At 41.9% G+C, this 23117-nt stretch overlaps 1 protein-coding gene across 1 annotated transcript in view; it reads right to left on the reverse strand.

Moving 5' to 3' along the window:
• The window catches only part of LOC145335993 (mucosa-associated lymphoid tissue lymphoma translocation protein 1-like), a 128644-nt gene extending 111922 nt beyond the window's left edge, over positions 1 to 16722 (reverse strand). Inside the window, exon 1 of the mRNA XM_080181717.1 lies at positions 16593 to 16722. The gene's annotated coding sequence lies outside the window, so the exon portion shown is untranslated. The remainder of the gene's footprint in view (positions 1 to 16592) is intronic.
• Positions 16723 to 23117: the final 6395 nt, after the last annotated feature.

A 23117-nucleotide genomic window follows, 5' to 3' on the forward strand; every position in this document is an offset into this window, starting at 1 on the left:
GCTCTCCATTGATGGGAGTCATATCTAGCTCAAAGGAAAAAGGTTGAGCTGTTGAAGACCAATCATCTCAGTCCATGGCATTGCTATAGGAGTTCCTCAGAGTAGTGTTAGCCCAATGAACTTCATCTGTTTCATCAATGATTTTCCCTCCATCATGTCAGAATTGGGGTTGTTTGCTGATAATTTCAGTATCATTTGTGACTCCTCAAATACTAAAAAGACCCATGTCAACATACAGCAAGAACTAGACATCATTCAGGCTTCAAGTGATAAGTCACAAGCAGCATTGACAAGTATCAGGCAATGGACAACTCCCACAAGTGAAAATCTAACTAGCTTCCCTTGACATTCATCAGCATTACCATCACTCAATCCCAGAATCGTAAAATCCTGGGGTTACTATTGAACAGAAAATTCATTGGACCAGCCATGTAAATACTCTGGCTACAACAACAGGTCAAAGGTTGTGAATTCTGTAGGGAATAACTTGATCATAAGAACATAAGAACATAAGAAATAGGAGCAGGAGTAGGCCATCTGGCCCTTCGAGCCTGCCCCGCCATTCAATAAGATCATGGCTGATCTGTCGTGGCTCAGTTCCACTTTCCCGCCCTCTCCCCATAACCCTTAATCCCCTCTCTTATCAAAAACCCATCAACCCGCTTCTTAAAAATATTTAGCGAGGCAGCCTCCACCACTTCAACGGGCAGAGAATTCCAGATATTCACCACCCTTTGAGTGAAGAAGTTCCTCCTCAACTCCGTTCTAAACCGCCCCCCTTTTATCTTGAGGCTGTGCCCCCCTAGTCCTACTGTCTTTTTTGAGCGGGAAGAGTCTCTCCACCTCTATCCTATCCATCCCATTCATCATCTTATACGTCTCAATGAGATCTCCCCTCATTCTTCTAAACTCTAACGAGTACAAGCCTAGTTTATTCAGCCTCTCCTCATAGCTCAATCCCCTCAACTCCGGTATCAGCCTAGTAAACCTCCTCTGCACTCCCTCCAAGGCCAAAATATCCTTGCGCAGGTGCGGCGCCCAAAACTGCACACAGTACTCCAGCTGCGGCCTCACCAATGCCCTATACAGCTGCAGCAAGACCTCCCTACTTTTATATTCAATCCCCCTCGCTATGAAGGCCAGCATCCCATTCGCCTTCCTGACCACCTGCTGCACCTGCAAGCTGGGTTTTTGCGACTCATGCACAAGGACCCCGAGGTCCCTCTGCACCGTCGCCTGCTGCAGTTTTTCGCCACATAAGTAATAGTCCTTCCTACCATTCTTCCTACCAAAGTGGACCACCTCACACTTGCCAACATTAAATTCCATTTGCCATTTCCTGGCCCATTCGCCCAGCCTATCTAGATCCTTCTGCAGACTCTCCACACCCTCCGCACAATTTGCCTTTCCCCCAATCTTGGTGTCATCAGCAAATTTCGACACCCTACACTCGGTTCCCTCCTCCAGATCATCTATATAAATGGTAAATAGCTGAGGCCCCAGCACCGACCCCTGGGGCACCCCACTAGTCACCAACCGCCAATCCGAATAGCACCCATTGACCCCCACTCTCTGCCTCCTATTTGACAACCAATCCTCTATCCACGCTAACACCCTACCCCCTGACTTCCAAAGCTTGTCCACCATTTACAAAATGGAGTACATTCTTGATTTTCCTGAGAGTGTGGTTCCAACAACACTCAAGAAGCTCAGCACCACCCAGGACAAAGCAGCCCACTTGATCAGTACCCCATCTGCCGCCATCTTAAATATTCATGCCTTTCACCACTGGTGTGCAGTGGCAGCAGTGTGTGCCATTTACAAGATGTACCGCAACAACTCATCTAATCATTCACTACAGCCCCTGAGTTTCAGAGGAATTTACATGGTAATGAGCCAGACATTGAATATTGCTAATACAACACTGCAGACAATAGTTAACTTGTTATTATTTCTTAGGCTTCCAACAAGCATCCATAACTACGATTGTTGTGACAGACCACTCACTAAACCCTAAAACTTTACGCATTCTTCTGCAAGGGTAATGGCTAGATGGATTGACAGCCTCACTGAATGGAGCAGAAATCCAAGGAGTTCTGGGCGGTTGAGTCAGAAACTCTCATAACATTTAAGAAAATTTTAGATGCTCATTTGTGCTACCAGAATCTTCAGGACATTGGCCAAGTGCTAGAAAATGGGATTAATGTAGTCAGATATTTGTTGAGGATGTGGACACAATGAGCCGAATAGCCTCTTTTTGTGCTGTAAACGTCTCTGAGTCTAAAAATAAAATTGAGGTTAAGCTATATAAGGAGATATCAAGACAGGCAACTAAAGAAGGTGGCATGGTTGCACAGTGGTTAGCATTGCTGCCTCACAGCTTCAGGGACCTGGGTTCGATTCCCGGCTTGGGTCACTGTCTGTGTGGAGTCTGCACATTCTCCCCGTGTCTCTGGATGCTCTGGTTTTCTCCCACAGTCCAAAAGCCATGCTGGTTAGGTGCATTGCCCATGCTAAATTCTCCCTCAGAGTACCCAAACAGGCACCGAAGTATGGCGACTAGGGGATTTTCACAGTAAGTTCATTACAGTGTTAATCTAAGCCTACCTTGTGACTAATAAATAAGCTTTAAAAATTTGGGCTAAGCAGCAGTTTTCAAGCAATGCCTTAAAGGAGAATAGGAAGGTGGAGTGCCAAAGAGTCTTGTTGGGGAGGGTGGAGTGGGGGTGGCGGGGGGGGGGGGGGGGGGGAGGGTAACTCCAGTGCTTAAGATCTAGGGGATTTTCACAGTAACTTCAATGCAGTGTTAATGTAAGCCAACATGTGAATAATAAATAAACTAAGATGGCTGATGGCATACAAATAAGCATACATATTAGAAGGAGGAGTAGGCCACTCTTCGAGCCTACTCTGAGGTTTAATAAGATCGTGGTTGATCTGATTATATCTCAACCATACCTTCCTGCCTACCCTCTTGTTCATCAAGAGTCTCTCTTAATTTGCCGTAAAAAAAATTCAAAGACTCTGCTTCCCCTGTCTTTTGAGGAAGAGAATTCATGACTCTTTGAGAGAAGAATTTCTCCACAGCTCTATCTTAAATGAATGATCTCTTACTTTTAAATGGTGACTCGGTAGTTCTTGATTTTCCCACAAAAGGAAACATCCCCTCCACATCTGCAATGTCAAGACTCCCCAAGATCTTATATGTTTCAGTCAAGTCATATCTTACTTTTCTAAACTCCAATTAATGCATGCCTAACCTGTACAACACTTTATCATAAGACAATCTGTCCAGTGGGGCAAAGGAGATTGGAGAATCCTGCCCATAGCCTCACCAATGTCCTGTACAACTGAAGCAGAAATTCCTACTTTTATAATCGATCCCCCTCACAATAACCAATAACATTGTCATTCTTAGAGGAGCACTGGAAAATGAGGATGTGCAAGAGGTCAGAGTTGAAGGAATGCAGTGTCCTCAAAGGGTTGTAGGAGGTTACAGAAAGAGGAGAGAGCAAGGCCTTGGAAAGATTTGAACACAAATCTTAAAATTTGTGGCATTCCTGCATCTGGAGCCAATTTAGGACACTGAGCACGAAGATGACAGATGACTGAAACTTGTTAGAAAGTAAGGTCGAAGCAGCAGAGAAATTCTGAAAAATCTCAGCAGGTCTGACAGCATCTGTGTAGAGAGAATAGAGCCAATGTTTTGAGCCTAGGTGATCCTTTGTCAGAGCTGTTATATCATTTAGACTTGAAACGTTGGCTCTTTTCTCTCTCCACAGATGCTGTCAGACCTATTGAGATTTTCCAACATTTTTCTGTTTTTGTTTCAGATTCCAGCATGCACTGTATTTTGCATTTATGTTTATAGAAGCAGCAGAGCTTTGGGTGAGATTAATTTTTTGGGGACTTAAAGCCAAGGGGGTTGGCTATTGGAGCACTGGAATAGTCAAGCCTGGAGGTCACAAGGGTGAAACAATCTAATAAAATACTTGAATTTTGAAGCATTTTACTGCAATCAACTGACAGCAGATTTGTAGATTCATACAGTAAATGCACAGCTAAAGTACTTAAAAGGTAGGGAGATACCTTTGAGGTTCACACACGGACTGAAATTGCTGGGAATTTTAGCATTCTATCTCAACATAAATTTACTGATTTTTATTTGTTCTATTGCTCATTTTCTAACTCTAGGTATGTTTCCCAAAATGCCAGCCGAATTAGGTACTGAATCATCTCCTTGCTTCACCTCAACTTTGAAGTCTCAGAAGGTGGTTGAGAATGTTGATGCTCAACTTTCCTGCACAGTGTCAGGTGAATAATACTACTTCTTTTGATGCCATTAAACAATGTAATCAATTTGTACTGAATGTTCATCACCGAAGGGGTTCATGTTGAAACTGTACTTTATCAAATTTTATAAACCTGAAGGAAAATGGTTCCGATCATTTTAAATCATAATAGTGACTTTGCAAAAACTTTGCTGAACATGGTTGGGCAGCAGGATCTGCAATGACCTACTGTGCTATAAAAATGATTGCAAAATAAATATAAAGGACAATGCTTGGAGAACAAGTCCAGACATGTAAGATAAAAGGCATTCTCTCTTGCAACTTTTAAGTGCCTCAGGTGCTTTTGCTATAATTCTAAGTGAATTGAATAATTGCAAAATAAACAAACTGCAAATTTCAGCTGACTTGACAGACACAGGCTATATATTATGGATTTAACTTCTAAAAGACTTCCTCTTCTGAAGCACACCAACTCTTAGAGATCACAGAGGTCAGAGATAAGAACTCTTCTTCAGATACAGTTGTTTAATCGAGTAGCCAATCTCTATGTGTAAACTATACCAGCAGAATGACTTTTTTTTTAGTTTATTTGTTAGTCTCACAAGAGGTTTACATTAACACTGCAATGAAATTACTGTGAAAATCCCCTAGTCACCACGCCCCAACGCCTGTTTGGGTACACTGAGGGAGAATTTTAGCATAGCTAATGTATCTAACCTGCACATCTTTCAGACTGTGGGAGGAAACCAGAGCAGCTGAAGGAAACTTACGTAGACACGGGGAGAATGTGCAGACTTAGCACAGACAGCAACCTAAGCCAGAATCGAACCAGGATCCCTGGCACTGTGAGGCAGCAGTGATAGCCACTGTGCATTTGTGCCCGCCACCGCGCCCCCCCCCCCCCCACCCCCCATTATTAGAAGTTGTCAACTTTAATAATTTCACATCGTGGATGTTCATGTCAAGAGTTTCAAGTTTTTAGATATCCAGACCACCAACAACCTATTCTGATCTCCCCACGCCAGCACTATAGTGAAGAAAGCCCACCAACGCCTCTATTTTCTTAGAAAACTAAGGAAATTTGGCATGTCCACTACAACACTCACCAACTTTTACAGATGCACCATAGAAAGCACTCTTTCTGGTTGTATCACCATGTGGTATGATTTCTGACAATAATTAATCAATCAAATCAAATAAAGACTGCGAGAAACTACAAAACATCGTGAATGTGGCCTAACCAATCACACAAACCAGCCTCCCATCCATTGACTCTATCTAACTTCTCACTGCCTCAACAAAGCAGCCAGCATAATTGAGGACCCCATGCACCCGGACATTCTCTGGTCCATCTTCTTCCATTGGGAAATAAATACAAAATTCTGAGATCATGTACCAACTGACTCGAAAACAGCTTTTTCCCTGCTGCTGTCAGACCTTTGAAAGGACCTACCCAGTATTAATTTAACCTTTGTCTTCACCTTAGCTATGACTGTAACACTACATTCTGCACTCTTTCGTTTCCTTCTCTATGAATGGTATGCTTTGTTTGTATAGTACACAAGGAACAACACTTTTCACTGTATACTAATACATGTGACAATAATAAATTAAATCAAATTTAAAAAACGTTTTAAACAAAGGGTGGGATTTTCTGGTCATACCTGTTGCAAAATCAGAAACTCTCACCCAAGAGCAATGGATTTTTTAGAAGTTTACTTACTAGCCACAAGTAAGGCTTACATTAATACTGGAATGAAGTACTGTGAAATTCCCCTAGTTACCACATTCCAGTGCCTGTTCGGGTCAATGCATCTAACCAACATGTCTTTCAGACTGTGGGAGAAAACTGGAGCACTTGGAGGAAACCCACACAGATACGGGGGAAACGTGCAAACTCCACACAGACAGTGACCCAAGCTAGGAATCGAACCCAGGTCCCTGGCACTGTGAGGCAGCAGTGGTAACCATTGTGTCACTGTGCTGCCCCAATGGTTTATCAAATTTTCCATCCCTCCCGCGGTGGGACCCAGAAAAATTTACCCCATAATCTTTTAAATTTGCATCTTGTTGATATAAATAGAACTCATTAGAACAAAATAATAAGCACATTAAGAATATGTAAACGAGGAAAAGATGATAGGGCCAAGATGTCAGTCTCAACTTAACTGATACACTTTTTACTCTTTCCATAAAAATAGTGTCAGCAGCCCTCCATCTATGTAAGATGATGGACTTACAGAAAATCTCCTGAGGCTGAGGATGCCCTCGGGTGAGATGATACACTTTTGCTGATGGTTGAAGGGACCAATTGATTTGATTTGATTTATTATTGTCACATTTATTGGTACAGAGTGAAAAGTATTGTTTCTAGCACACTATACAGATAAAGCATACTGTGCATAAAATACATCAGGGAGAAGGAAAGGAAAGGATGCAGAATACATTGTTACAGTCATAGCTACTGTGTAGAGAAAGATCAGCTTAATAAAAGATAGGGCATTGTTAGAAAGTTTATAAGTGTCAGAGTACAGTCTTAAAAGCATAGAATGTGAGTAAAAGATAGAATTAGAGAATATGCTGGGGACAGCTCGCAAGAAGTCGCCACACTCTGGCACCATCTTGAAGTGACTAATCTGTGAGAGGCAGAGGTTCTCCTACAAGTGCCACATGTGAAGTGGTTATCAGCTATCATATGGAATGCTGATTTCAGCATTGCCAAACTACTGTAACTACTAATTGTCATGGTAGCCCACGGGTGTTGTCATGATTTCTCCCTTAACATTGGCTAGTAAATTAGTGTCTCCAAAAAAATCTTTGTCCTTTGGACTGACTCGTACTATTCGTTCAATGACATTACCTGTAGCCTATGCCATTTGTCCACAGCCCTTTAAGAATAAATGTGCTTGAATCCTTTTTCCTTGTAACTTCCATATCTTTAAATTGTGAATATTAGTGTCTTGAACCCCTCACATGAGGAGTGGCACAGTAACACAATGGTTAGCAATGACCTGCGTTCGATTCCTGGCTTGGGTCACTGTCTATTAGAGTTTGCATGTTCTCCCTGTGTCTGCATGGGTTTTCCCTCGGGTGCTCTGATTTCTTCCCACAGTCTGAAAGATATGCTGGTTGGTTGCATTAACCCGAACAGGCGCCGGACTGTGGCAACTCGGGGAATTTCACAGTAGCTTCATTACAGTGTGAATGTAAGTCTTATTTGTGACTAATAAATAAACTATAATTAAAAAAAAAACTTTACTTTTACAATTGGCCCCAAATCAAATTAGCCCCTGTTAATATGCTTTCCTCTGTCAGTTTCTCTTCCTTATTAATCTGATTTTGTGGTTTACATATTACTTCTTCTTCCACTACACCGCTCTTGTTCTTTTCTGAACTTCCTATTTCAATATTTCTAACTAGAGTCTCCTCTTTCCATCATTTTCTTCGACAGTTAGTCAAGATACTACTGTCTCTTTATCTAAATCTTTCATTTATGTCAAAGTTTACTGATCGCGTGAAGTGGTTATCAGCTATCATATGGAATGCTGATTTCAGCATTGCCAAACTACTGTAACTACTAATTGTCATGGTAGGCCACGGGTGTTGTCATTGTTTCTCTCTTAACATTGGTTAGTAAATTAGTATCTCCAAAAAAATCTTTGTCCCTTGGGCTGATTTGTACTATTCATTCAATGACATTATCTGTAGCCTATGCCATATGTCCACAGCTCTTTAATAAGCCTCACACCCACCTCCGCACAGGTTCCTCCTTGACCAAGGCCCAAAAATGGCCATGAAAATGGGACCGTGCCCGAAATGGGTGTGATGGCCATTTAAATGCATTTGAATGTATTTAAGTTGAATTAATGAGCTGCACACCCAACTTTACTGGTCCGTCCCCCTTTACCACTGCATTTGCCCATTCGGAATCAGTGCAAAACACACATGCTCCATATAAGTCCGATTCAGGCGTTCCATCAGTGAGAGTTAGTCTGGGGGTAAGTGCCTAGTATCCGATGGCTCTCTGCTTGAGCTCGGTGGGGGGGATGTCTCGTCATTGTTTGAGATCTGACACACTACAGTGGTGTTGTCAGCAAACTTGAAAATCGAATTGGAAGGGAATTTGGTCACACAGTCATAGGTGTATAAGGATTATTTTAGGAGGCTGAGGCTACAGTCTTGTGGAGCGCCGGTGTTGAGGATGATCGTGGAGGAGGTGTTGTTGCCTATCCTTACTGATTGTGGCCTGTGGGTTCGGAAGTTCAGGATCCAGTCACAGAGGGAGGTGCCTAGGCTCAGGCTACGGAGTTTGGAGATGAGTTTCGTAGGAAAAATGTTGTTGAAGGCTGAGCTGTAGTCAATAAATAGGAATCTGACATAGGTGGCTTTGTTATCTAGATGTTCCAGGGTTGAGTACAGGGCCAGGGAGATGGTGTCAGCAGTGGACCTGTTGCAGTAGTAGGTAAACTGTAGTTGATCCAGTTAGTCCGGGAGACTGGAATTGATTCACGGGAGTTGATCCTTTCGAAACATTTCATAATGATAGATATAAGAGCCACTGGATGGTAGTCATTAAGGCACGCTGCTTAGCTTTTCTTAGGTACCGGGAAGATAGTCGTTATATCGGTTTTATATCAGTTTATATAAGTTTTTTTTAAGAGAGGTTTTCATACAGAAAATCAAAAGATGTGGGGCTAGCGTAGGACAGTAGTGTTGGGGTCACCACATAGCAGCAGGGTTTATCAGCTATTTCTTTGAATTGTTAATTGCTTTTCAAGTTGTCAGCTTTGTGTCTTTTAAATGCTTTATAGTCTGACGTGTATATTTTTACAGTGAACAAAGGGCAAAGAAAAGTACAACACAGGAACAAGCCCTTCAGCCCTTCAAGTCTGTGCTGATTATGATGCCCTAACTAAACTAAAAAAAATACCTTCTGCCCTTGCTCGGTCCAAATCTCTCTATTCCCTTCGTATTCATGTACTCATCCAGGTGCTTCTCAAATAAAATAATGAAGGGCATAGATCAGTCAAATAGTCAACATCTTTTATCAAAAGTAGGGGAGTCTGAAATTAGGGGGCATAAATAGGGATTTAAGGTGAGAGGGGAGAAATACAAAAGAGTCCAGAGGGGCAATTTTTTCATTCAGATGGTGGTGAGTGTCTGGAGCAAGCTGTCAGAGTTATTAGTAGATGCAGGCATAATTTTGTCTTTTAAAAAGCATTTAGACAGCGACAGGGGTAAGATAGCCAAATGCAGGTAAGTGGTTAAAAAAAAAGGGTGGTATGAACAAGTTGGGCAGAAGGGTCTGTTTCCATGCTATAAAACTTTATAATTCTATTAAGTGTTACATTGTCATTATTTATTTGCTATACAGGTAATCCAGAACCAGAAGTAACTTGGTACAAAGGAGACAAGCAGCTTGCAAAGGTTCATGGTCTTCCAAAATATGAAATAATAAAGGACAACAAAGTGCACATACTCAGACTATACAGGTGAATGTCTGTCCTGCATGGTAGCTCTATAAGATGTTTCATGTTACAGATCCTGATGGACGCATTTGCCTAAAATTCCAATGTTACTACATGCAGGCACTAAACAAGTAGCCTTGTCTTCAATATGCAAGCAGACATAACCTCTCAGTTATAGTATCATGCTAATAAACCTTTTTGTGTATTCTTGAGTGCACTTTTCTTTTATAAGATGTAGACCAGAATTGTACTCGTTAGTTTAACAAAGGTTCAATACAAGTTTAACATGATTTTTCTGCTTTTCAATTTTATCTTTCTACACTGGGTGTTTGGTTTGCTTTCTAATGGCCTGATTAACCAGTATCATGACTTTTAATTTTAACCAATTGTACAGCCCAAACATTACTGTCATTGAAAACAATGGGAAAATAGTGAGCACATTTATTCCTTTGATACTATTTTAACACAGACAATCACAAATCTTTTTTTTAAATTTTCCACACGTGTGTTAGCACCTATGCTAAACAATTGGGAAAATAATTTTATATGAATGTTTCAAGTGTTTATCCACCACCACTAATTTATGAATTTTCTTCCTTTCCGCTGTCTTCTTGTTTTGAATTAATCTAATTGGAGCAATAAGTTCTAATTATATATTCGAAGTAACCAGGTGAACAGATAATAATCCTTATGATAAGAGAGAACAGAATTAATCACCATCTTTAAATTCAATAAGCTTGTGCATTATTGACTATTTCTAGAATAATCATAAAATTCTCCCACAAAATCAGCCATCTTCCAGTTTTTAGGTGTCCAGATCACCAATAACCTGTCCTGGTCCCCTCATGTCGACATTGTAGTTGAGAAAGACCACCAGCGCCTCTACCTTCTCAGAGACTTTGGCATGTCAACTACAATTCTCACCAACTTTTACAGATACACCATAGAAAGCATTCTTTCTGGTTGCATCTCAGCTTGGGATGGCTCTTGCTCTGTCCAAAACCGCAAGGAACTACAAAGGGTTGTGAATGAAGCCCTGTCCATCACTCAAACTAGCCTTCCACCCATTGACGCTGTCCATACTTCCTGTTGCCTCGGAAAAGCAGCCAGCATTATCAAGGACCCCAAATTTACTCTCTTCCATCTTCTTCCATCAGGAAAAACTTACAAAAGTCTAAGATCATGTATCAACTGACACAAAAACAGCTTCTTCCCTGCTGCCATTAGGCTTTTGAACGGACCTACCTTGCCTTAAGTTGATTTTTCTTTACGCCCTAGCTTTGAACTGTAACTATGTCCTCCACTCTCTCCTTTTCTTCTCTATGTACGGTATGCCTTAGCTGTATAGCACACAAGAAATAATACTTCTCACTGTACACTGATACAGGTGACAATAATAAATCAAATCAAATCTGTGGTAAATCATATCATACTGCACAGAAGAAGACCATTCCACCCATCATACTTGCACCTGATTTCTGAAAAATCTGTTAGCCCCACCCTTTGTTCTTTTCCCATGACCTTGCATATTTTTCAATTCTAAATAGAAAATTACCACTGAACTTTCCTCCACTACCTTTTCAAGTAAAGCATTCTAGATCGTAATAGTTCACTGATTAAAACAATTTAATTTCCTCTCCAGGATAAATCTGTGTCTTCTTATTACACCTTTTCCAATGTGCTGAGTAATTGACTTGGCTTATCTCTCTCTCTTTTTCAAACATAATTTGGGCATAAGGGCATAAATATTCTGGCCAGGAGGTTTGCTAGTGTCACAGGGGAGGATTAAACTAGTTTGGCAGGGGGATGGGCACCAAAGCAAAATTAACTGAAGGGGAACCAGAGAGTAGAGCCAGTGAGACTCAAAGGAAGAGCAGGCAGGGTGTGGTTGCGAATCAAAGAGGGTCTGGTGGACTGAAATGCATTTGTTGGTAAAATTGGGCCCACTGCATCGATATTATTAACTTTTCATTTATCAAAAGCCTCCTTCTTTCATTTTAATCTTAATTCCTTTAATCATCCAGCAAGCTGTATCTTTGGATGGCTTTCCTTTCCCTCTCGAGTTTGAACCTGAATGATCTCCCCCATCGAGGTTTTCCGTTGCTCATTTAATGTTTTACTCGTCAATCTTAGCTTGCAACCTACCTGGGCCAGATCCATTTTCAATTCATTGAATACGGCCCATCTCCATTTCAGTATCTTCACTTTTGCTTTTCCTTTTTCCCTTATTATAAGCCTAATGATATGATCACTGTTTCCCAAATGCTCTCTCACTGAAATATTCTCCACTTGGCCCTGGACTCGATCCTTCCTTACTGAAGGGGAAACATACTAATTAAGAAAGTTCTCCTCGTACACTTAAGAAATTTCTTCCCTTCCTTGCCTTTTACACTGCTTCCTCCCGCCAGGTCTGTATTAGGATAGCTGATGTCTTCCATTATCACTGTGTTCTTTTTTCATCTCTTTGAAATTTGCCTTCACATTTGCTCTTCCATCTCTTTCTCACTGTTTGATAGCCTATAGTCCAGCTTCTCTTCTGCATTCTGTCCTTGAACACTCAATCATATCATCCTCTTCCATGGTGATGTAGTATTTTTTTTAATTCATCCAAATGATGTGGGCATTGTTGGTAAGGCCAGTATTTATTGTCTACCTTCAATTGCCCTTGAGACGGTGGTGTTGAGCCGTTTTCTTAAACTGCTGGAGTTTACGTGGTATAGGTACAATTGCAGTGCTGCTCGGGAGAGATTTCTAGGACTTTGATCCAGGAACAGAGGAGGAGCAGTTATAAATTCTCAATTTGGGATGATGTGTGACTTTGAGCAGGTCATTTAGGTGCCTGCTTCCCATGCTCATTAAGGTGGAAAAGATGGAAAAGGTTGTGAGTTTAGAAGGTGCCATTGAAGGAGCCTTGACATGTTTTTGCAATGCAAATAGTAGATAGAACTTCAGTCACAGTGCAAAGGGAGTGAATATTTAAGGTAGTAAATACCAATCAACTGGGTTACATTGTCCTTAATGGTGTCAAGTTTCTTGAATTTTCTTGAAGCTGTGTCCAGGCAAGTGATAAATATTCCATCACACCAGTGACTTGTATTTTGTAGAAAGGCTTTCTTCTGGTGCGTTACTCAATATAGAGTGAATATAGATTCACTCTTAAAACCACAGTATTTATATGGATGATCTACTTAAATTTCAGTAATGGTGATTCCCCCTCCCCAACCCCCATCTCCAGGATATTGATGGTGAGGAATTCAGCACTGGTAATACCATTGAATTAGTAGACAAACAGCTTTGAGGAAATTGATGGAATTGAAGGCACATAAATCTCCAGGGCCTGATAATCTTCACCCAAGAGTACTTAACGAAGTGGCCCCAGAAATAGTAGATCCATTGGTGGTCAATTTCGAAAATTCTTTGGATTCTGGACTGATTTCTGCAAATTGAAGAGTAGTTAATGTAAACTCCCTATTGTAAAAAGGAGGTAGAGAGGAAACAGGGAACTATAGACCAATGAGCCTAATAGCAGTATTGGGGAAATTGCTAGTGTCTATTATTAATGCTGTCATAACTCAGCATTTGGAAAACAGTAGTATAATCAGACAGGCTAGCATGAACTTACAGAAGGGAAATCATGCTTGATGAGGCTATTTGAATTCTTTGAGGCTGTAACTAGTAGAGTTGACCAAGGAGAACTGGTGGATGTGGTTTACTTAGACTTTCAGAAGGCTTTTGATAAGGTCTGTATAGCACACAAGAAACAATAGTTTTCACTGTATGCTAATACTGTGACAATAATAAATCAAATCAAAGATCTATGATTCTATGAATGTCAAGGTAAGATTGTTAATTTATGTCTTGTTGGAAATAGTTATTACCAGGCACTTGTGTGGTGCCAATGTTACTTGCCTGTTATCAGCTTAAATCAGAATGTTGTCCAGGGTTTTGTTGGTAGTAGGCATGGACTTCAATCAATACTACTACTCTTCTTTTATTCTACCCCTATTTGTTCTTAATCCATTATAGCCAAGAATGTTAATTTCCATTTCCTGCCCTTGCTTGAGCCATACTTTTGCTATTGGTACCATATCCAACTCCAAAGGCAACTTGTACCTGCGACATACCAATGTTATTTGTCATACTCCATGCAGTTACGCAGATTAACTCCAAACCAGCTTTAGTATGCATTGAAATGTTCACTTATTTGATTTCTCCTATTTCTGGATTATTGCTTCTTTTAAACAAAGAACAAGCACCTTTAACATAAAAAATGTCCAAAAGGTTCTTCAAAGAGGCGCAATCAGAAATAAATTAAGGCAAGACCAAAGAAGGACATAGATTGAAGCATAGTCAACAACTTGGTTAAAGAACAATTTGAAAGGAATGACTTGAATGAAAAGAGGAGGTTGGAGGGATCAGGGTCAGAATCTCAGTTTGTAGAGCCTGAATGGCTGAAGGTACAGCTGCGACTTGTGTAGTCAATTAGGTGTGAGAGAAGGGCTACACGTGCAAGGTCAGAGTGAAGTAGCAGAGAGGCAAAAGAAGTTGCACAGTTGGAGAATGCTTTGATGATAGAGAGACAACAATGCAATGAAGAGATTTAAAGACAAGATGACAATGGGGAACCAGGAACCCATGTAGGTTAGTAAGAAGATGGGTAAAACGTGACCAGGATTCAGCGATTAACAGGATTTAATGGCAGATGGGAGGCCAACTGGGAGAAAAATGAAATAATTGAGTTTGGAGATGGCAAAGGTTTACACAAAGGTTTTAGCAGCAGAAAGGCTGTCATAAAAAGCCAGAAAAGGGTGTTTTTGCAGAAATGCAAGTAACTAGTGTTGTGATGAATAGGATTATGAAAGTGAGCGGGGTGCCAATGTTGCAAGCAGTCTGGTTCAGTCTGACAATATTCAGAGAAGGAAATTGAATCAGTGGCAAGATAGTGGGGTTGGAGAGGTGAAGATAATGGTTAAATTATATCTAGTGTTAAACTAGAGGAAATTGTGTCTCATCCAAGACTGCAATCCTAGTTTTAGTAGTTTCCAATTCTCTATATACTCAAATTCAAAATTTGTCTTGTATTTGACAGGGAGTAGAAAAGATTTACCAGAATGGGAACTTTCAGTTGTGATTTGATTTGATTTATTATTGTTAAATGTATTAGTATACAGTGAAAAGTATTGTTTCTTGCACGCTAAACAAACAAACATACCATACATAGGGAAGGAAAGGAGTGAGTGCAGAATATAGTGTTACAATCATAGCTAGGATGTAGCGAAAGACCAACTTAATGTGAGGTAAGTCCATTCATAAGTCCGATGACAGCATGGAAGAAGCTGTTTTTGAGTCAGTTGGTATGTGTCCTCAGATTTTGTGTGCAGAGACTGGAGGAGCTGGAGACTGGAGAAGTTTCTCGAGTTGTGAAGGTTAAGAAGAGATTTGACAGAGGTGTTTAAAGTCATGAACAGTTTTGATACAGTAAACAAATGGCCAATAATAGTTGGACTCAGATTTAAACTGACTGGCAAAAGAACCAGAGGCACTGCGAGGAAACATATTTTTTACTCATCACGTTGTGATCTAAATATACTACTTGAAAGGCCAGTAGAAGTAAATTCAATAGAAACATTCAAAAGAAATTGAATAAATACTTGAAAGGAAAGAAAAACATAGGGCTGTGAGGAAAGAGCATGGGAGTGTTACAGAGAGATGGATGGATAGATAAAAGGGCTGAAAGGCCTCCTTCTCTGCACTGTCATTCAATGGTGCTATGACTTTAACTTCCCTCACCTATAAATCACCTCACTCTGTGTCTCAATGCCCTGCCATCTTTCATAATGAAATATGTATTCTCACATTCTGTTTACAATCTAATTTGATACCCACAGGTCGGGTACTAAAATAAAGTTCAGCCAATGCTCAGGACTCCATGTAATTTTTTTGATCTAATGTTCTTCTCAGAATTTATTCATCCATCTTTGCATGAGAAAAGTTCCTAAGACAGCCGTTACATCCTTCTAAAATACATTTATCAGTAACGGTATCTCTTTCCAATCACACACCATGTGTTATAAATAGAGTTTATGCCATATGCATATTGGATGAACCACCTGTTGACTTTAGACTTGTAAAGTATTGACTTCCAGTCGACATCAATTAATGTAAAATGCAGTGAGGGTTTTCACTTGTTTTTCCCCACTAATCAGTGTAAAATGGACGGAACATCAATTTCCAAACCAGTACTTTTTTCCTCAAAAGAATACTAAATAACAATTGAGACCCAGATATGTGCAATCATTTCATAGAATCCCTACAGTGCAGAAGGAGGCTATTTGGCCCATCGAATCTGCACCGACCACAATCCCCATAAGTCTACTTATTTACCCTACTAACACAATGGTCAATTTAGCATGGCCAATCAACCTAATTTACACCTCTTTGGATTATGGGAGAGAACCCATGCAGACACGGGAGAACGTGCAAACTCCACACAGACAGTGACCCAAGCCAGGAATCCCTGAGTCCCCGCTGCTGTGAGGTAGCAGTGCTAACCACTGTGCCACCATGCCACCCCACTTGCACAAATAATTCTACAGGACTTAGCTATAGAAGTATGTAAGTTCACAGCATAGGAGGCCATTCTCCCATCATTCCTCTATTTGTTCTTTGCTGGTGTATTTTTTTAAAAATCCAACCTCACCACTTCATTGTGATTTTCAAATATGCACAGTAAATAGTCTCACAACAACTGGTTAAAGTCCAACAGGTTTATATGTTAATACAAGCTTTCAGAGTGCCGCTCCTTCAGCAGGTGACTACTTATTGTGCCTACCTCAGTCCAATGCCAGCAACTCCACATCATTTTCAAATATGTACGCAACTTTCTTTGCAACAACAGTTCCTGCCTCAACATTTCCTTGTGGCAAAACATTCGATGTTTCAGAGATTCTCCAGATAGAAAATAATCTGAATGAAAAAAGAGCTTATTAAAGAACAAAGAAAATTATAGCACAGGAACAGGCCTTTCAGCCCTCCAAGCCTGCACTGACCATGCTGCCTGACTTAACTACAATTCCCTTCCCTTCTAGAGACCACATCCCTCTACTTCCATCCTATTCATGTATTTGTCCAGAAGCTCCTTAAAAGTCATTCACTTAGTGATAAGTTTAAAATCGATAACCATCTGTCATTTACAGCCCAGCACAGGTGGCACAGAGATCCATCTAAGTGAGTTTCTAACCTACCCTTCCTTTACATACATTTCTAACAATTTATCTGTGTGTGTGAATGTATTATATATGTGTATGGACAAGCATGTTGAATATTTTCATGGTGAAGTAACCACAACTTGTGTGATCTTATGTGTGATGAATGATGTGGTCAGCCCTTATTACTAAAACATGGATCACTTGCTAACCATCCCATTACCATTGGGATTACAATTTCCACTATTTTGGTCCACCACTCTGTTCTGGTTGTCAAACCAATATAGCCAGACTTTTATATCATACAGGATTATACACCTTACTTCGAAGGGTCACCAAGGACGCTTTGGACATGCACATAGTTTCAATCAGGCACTTTAAAGAATGTCTCGAGTCGATCAAATTAATTTGGCAAAATAACTTGTATTATCTGAGGATGCCAAAATATTGATTATAATTGAGAATTGCACTCTAAGGGTTTAGTGGAAGGGTTGGGAACTTACCTTTTGTATCTCAAAACATAAATCTGACCCTGAAGTTGGGATGGTTGATGGGCCCACCCCACCTCATGCCGCTTTCCCAATGATCTCCCTCAAGTCAGTCTTTCATTGACTTTTAGATGCACTGAAGATGACTCCGCTGTCTACCAAGTGTCTGCCAGGAACTCAAAGGGGTTCGCCATCTGCTCCTCCTTCTTGCAAGTTGGCTGGGTCACGGAAGCTCAGGTGAGGCGAAGAATGATGCAGAAGCTGCAAGAGAGAAGCGGTGGGGAGAAGACACCAGAATTGGAGGGTGCGATTGTTGGGGGGGGTCACCGCGAAAGCCCGAAGGATCGCCTTTCAAAGACGGCGGGGGCTGAACGTGGACAGCAGCCACCGAACGGAGGGAGAGAAGCTGCTGGGCAGGCGGCAGTAAGTTTAAAGGGAATCCCATCTGGAGTCGCTTCTGAGGAACTGCTGAACTCTTCAGCTGTCGCCCGCCTCCCAAATATGGTCAAGAGTCCTGGGCTGGAGGGGAGGGGGGCTCCTCGCCAAAGCTTCCTCCCCCAGAGAGATCCAAGCTGCAGCTCCAGGATGGGCGGCACGTCCCTGGCTGCTCCCCCCGGGGGGGAGGCTGGAAGCCGGCTGAAGGAAGGGGCTGAGGGGCAGGCTTTCCTGACGGCTGAAGACGAGTACTACTTGGACCTGCTGGTGTGCTCTGATGTGCTGAGCGAGCAGGAGGAGTCTCAGTGGCAGCAGCGGCTGGAGCGCCCCTGTCCCTCTGTGTGGCCGGAGCGGCAGCCTCCTGAGTGTGACCAGCTGAAAGTGACCAGGGCTCTGCCCCAGAGGCCAGCCCGCAGCCCAGTCTCTACCCCCCACACTGGCCGCAGCACCTCTCCCACTGCCTCCTCACTGCTGCCAGGGGACATGGGCAGCCTCCTGGCAAAAAGGTCAGAGCAAACTTGTCCCCTCTCAGCAGCCACCACCACCACCCAGGCGGGGGTAACCCTTCCAGCTGCTCTACCAGAGAAGGGATGTTGCCAGGAACTCCCTGTGCAGAAGGGCCAGCAAGGAGCCATCAGCAAAGTGCCCGGGGATTTGTGCAACTCACCGCCAGCCAGCCACCGCACTGAAAGCCCGGGGGCCACACACAGTCCGAGCGGACCGGCACACCAGAGCGGTCAACAGGTCAAACCCCCGCCGAGTCCGGAAAATGACCCAACTCCAAGTCGGATGGCAGGAGTGGCGATGGGCGGAGGAGAATTGGAAACGATGGGCTCCCAGGAGATCACTGATACTTCGCCAGTCAGGGTAAGTTCAGAAACAACTTCGCACCCGGTCCACACAAATGAAGAGCAAAGGTTAGGTGCATTGGTCACGCAGTGTACCCGAACAGGCATGCGGCGACTAGGGGATTCTCACAGTGACTTCACTGCAATGTTAATGTAAGCCTACATACACACATTTAAAACTATGAAGCCACATCAAGGATAGTTCACTCCCAGAACAAGTCCTCTACTAGATCCAGGAGCTAATAAACTATAGAGTAAAAGCTTAAACATTGCTCAAATAATTCTGCCCCTGAGTACTGATACATGCACAAGTTGAAAACACTGCTCAGGAACAGCCTCCTTTTTGAGCAAGACATTTGAATTTGTATGTTGCCTCAGCTGACTGAAATGAACTTCTGCAGAGTGAATGTCCCGATCAAGGATTTAAATCAGCAAAGAAAAACGTGTTGATTAATAGAATTGAAGTAAATTGAGTGCATGGCACGTACAAACACAGGTAATTTAAATCTAATCAAAGGACAATGCACAATGTACAAATGTTTTTCTACATGTTGCATAGGATCACATACATACAAGACCACATAGAAACAGGCCATTCGGCCCAAACTGCCATGCTAACATTGATGCTTCAAACGAGTTTCCTCCCATTGTTTCTCATCTAAATTTATCACTACCATAGAATATTACCATAGATTCCCTATGGTACCTAAGGAAGCCATATCTTGCACAGACCTAATCTTTGCAACCATGGCTAATCCACCTAATTTATCTTGGGACATTAAGGCCCTGATTTTACTGACAAGGCTGCCCGAGGCTTGTAAGATTGGGCCCAAGGCAAACAGGGAATGCCATTCTGCGAGCATCACACGCTCTGATTTTGGGGTGGTCAGGTCGGTAAAATCAGGACCAAGAATCAACTTAACATAGTCAATCCACCTAACCCTGCAAATCTTTGGACTGTGGGAGAAAACTGAAGCATCCAGACGAAAGCCATGCAGACACAGGAATAATGTGCAAACTTCACAGTCGCCAAGGCCAGAATTGAACCAGGTCCCTGCTGCTGTGATGCAGCAGTGCTAACAAGTGTGCCACTGTGCCGCCCCATCACAATCTTAAATTCCATTCTCGCTCAAATGCTAGTCCAGTTTCCCCTTAAATGCATGTATACCATGAAATTATCACTAATTGTTGTAAGAACCCATCTAGTTCACTATTTTACTTTACAGAGGGAAATCTGCCATCCTCGCCTGGTCTGGATCAGATGTGACTCCAGACACACAACAATATGGTTGACTTTTAACTGCCCTCTGAACTAGACTAGCGTGTCACTCAGCTCAAGGGGCAATTGGGATTAGCAGCAAATGCTGTCCTTGCTAGCAGCACCCACTTCCCATTAAAGGAATTTTAACCACTTCCAGTGCTAGTAACTTCCACATTCTCACCATTCTTTGGGTGAAGAAAATTCTTTTGAATTCCCTGTTGGATTTATTGATGACAACATCCCAGGACCAGATGGCATCTATCCCAGAATACTGAGGGAGACAGGAGATGAAATTGCTGGGCCTCGAACAGAAATATTTGTTTCCTCGTTGGTGACTGGTGAGGTCCTAGAGGATTCAAGGATAGCCAATGTTTTCCTGTTATTTAAGAAGGGTAGCAATGATGACTCGGATATTAATAGGCCAGAAAGCTTGACATCAATGATAGCAAAATTATTAGAGAAGCTTCTTGAGTCTGCTCCACCATTCAAATGATCATGGCTGATCCTCTATCTCAACACCACAGTCCAGCACTCTCCCCATATCCTTGATGCCTTGAGAGTCTAGCTATCTGCCATTTCTTTCTTAAATATATCCAGTGGCTTGGCATCCACAGCCTTTTGTGGTAGGGAATTCCACAGGCTCACCATGCTGAGTGAAGATGTTTCTCATCTCAGTCCTAAATGGCCTATGACCCAAAGGAAATAACATTCCTGCATTCATTCTGTTCAGCCTCATCAAAATGTTATACACTTCAATTAGATTCCCTCTCATTCTTCTAAATTTCAGTAAATACAAGTCCAGTCAACCCAATCTCTCCTCATGTGACAGTCCTGCCAATCCAGGAATCAGCCTAGTGAACAATACTCCAAGTGTGGTCTCACTAAGGCCCTGTGTAGCTGCAGTAAGTCCTGCATTTAAATCCTCTTGCAAAGTAGACCAACATATCATTTGCTTTCCTAACTGCTTGCTATTCCTACATGCTTATTTTTAGTGGTGTACTAGGACAACCAGGTTCCTTTGTATTTGAACATTTCCCAATCTATCACTATTTAAATAGTACCCTGCCATTCTGTTTCTCCATCCAAAGTGGATAGCTTCACATTTATCCATGTTATACTGAGGCTCTGACCACTGTGTGCGTGGTATTTGCCCACTCATTCAACTTTTCTAAATTATTTCAAAGCCTCTTAATATCCTGCTCACCACTTATATTCCCACCAAGTTTCATGTCATCAGCAAACTTGGAAATATTACATTTGGTTCCCTCATCCGAATCATTGAGGTATATTGTAAATTGCTGAAGCTCAAGCACCAATCCTTGCAGGACCCCACAAGTCATTGCTTGCCACTTGGAAAAAGACCCATTTATTCCTACTTTCTGTTTCCTGTCTGTTAAGCAATTCTTACTTTATGCCAATGTATTCCCCCAATCCCACGCAATTTAATTTTGCAGACCAACCTCTTTCGTGGCACTTCACCAAAAGCTTTCTGAAAATCCAAACACCATGTCTGCCGGTTCACGCTTGTCCAATCTATTAGTTGCATCCTTAAAAAACTCTGGCAGATTTGTCAAACATAATTTCCCTTTCATGAATCCCTGTTGATTTTGTCTAATCCCATAGATATTTTTAAGTGTCCTTGTTATTGCATCCTTTATAATACAGTCTCCCATTTTTCTTACTGCTGTTGTTCGGTTAACCAGTCTGTAATTCCTTGTTTTCTCCTCTTCTTTTTTAAATATTGAGGTTACATTTGTCGCTCTCCAACCTGTCAGGACTATTCCAGAATCTACAGAATTTTAGAAGATGATAACCATCGCATCCACTTTTCCCATGGCCAGCTCCTTTAATACACTGGGGATTTTATCAGCTTTCAGTCCCATTAATCTCTCTGGCACTTTTTTTTAAGAAATACTAATTTCCTTTGTTTTCTCCTTTTCACTGCATGCTTGGTTCCCTACCATTTCTGGGAAGTTATTTCGGGAACCACTCCTCTTAGTATTCTTCTGCCCTGGATTGTCACATGCATTCACGCTGTCACGCACTCTCAGATACCCAGCCATGCCAGTAAAGTGCCAGTGCTTCACAGGCTTTTTTGAAGTGTCACCAACCTTTAGATCCCTTCAGATATCTGGCTTCCCACAAGTCGATGATCCCTTATGCTGGCATTGTTATGAAGGGTCCTGATGTATGCATGACAAAAAGCTTCAACGTGTCTCTTTTTCATCAATACTCAAATTCTATACTACCAAACAAATACTCATTACTTCACATTTCTTGGTGCAATAATTGGGCCTATCAAAAACACTTCTATTTGCTAGATTAGTAAAACTATTAATTAACAATGAGGATTATGTCACTGGATTATTATGGATGTTCTTATTGTGGAACATCTTTCCTCGTCTGACACCTTAAGTTTAAAGTTAATTTAGTCACAAGCAGGCTTATATTAACCCTGCAGTGAGGTTACTGTGACAGTCCCCTACTTGCCACATTTTGGCGCCTGTTCAGGTACACTGAGAGAGAATTTAGCGTGGCCAATGCACCTAACCAGCACGCCTTTGGACTGTGGGAGGAAACTGGAGCACCCAGAGAAAATCCGCACGGACACAGGAAGAACGTGCAAACTCCATTCCTCCTTTCAGCATTTCACCTTGTTCCAAGCCTTCATCTCTCATTTAAAATTCACATTCTTTACCACTTACCCAATATCATGCCAAGTTTCTCACTGCTCCCCTCCCTCAGGCTCTGCACCAGGCCCCTTCCCACCCTTGTCAATATTAATTGATGATGCTCTCTATCCTCTTTGTTCACCATCCTCACGTCCTCCCATAATCATTCTTTCCATTTAAGCGCCCCAACCAACATTCACAGCTTTCGCTTTAAGCTTGTCGACCCCCTTGGCCTTGTATTCCTAATGTGTCAAACAAAGACACGACGATGTCTGATCACTTCCTTTTATCATTCTCCACCCTCTTCCCTCTTGTGCCCAACTAATCACCCCCCGCCTCAACCCACCCTGCCCCAGTGTTGCCTGTCCCTTGGGGAAAAAAACTCTCCAAATTTAATTGCAATTGCACTTTCAAAATTCCAACTGTCTTGTTTCCGTTCACCACAGCA

The sequence above is a fragment of the Carcharhinus amblyrhynchos genome, chromosome 1, assembly GCF_965287045.1.
Source record: "Carcharhinus amblyrhynchos chromosome 1, sCarAmb.v2.hapA, whole genome shotgun sequence".
Classification (NCBI taxonomy): Eukaryota; Metazoa; Chordata; class Chondrichthyes; order Carcharhiniformes; family Carcharhinidae; genus Carcharhinus; species Carcharhinus amblyrhynchos.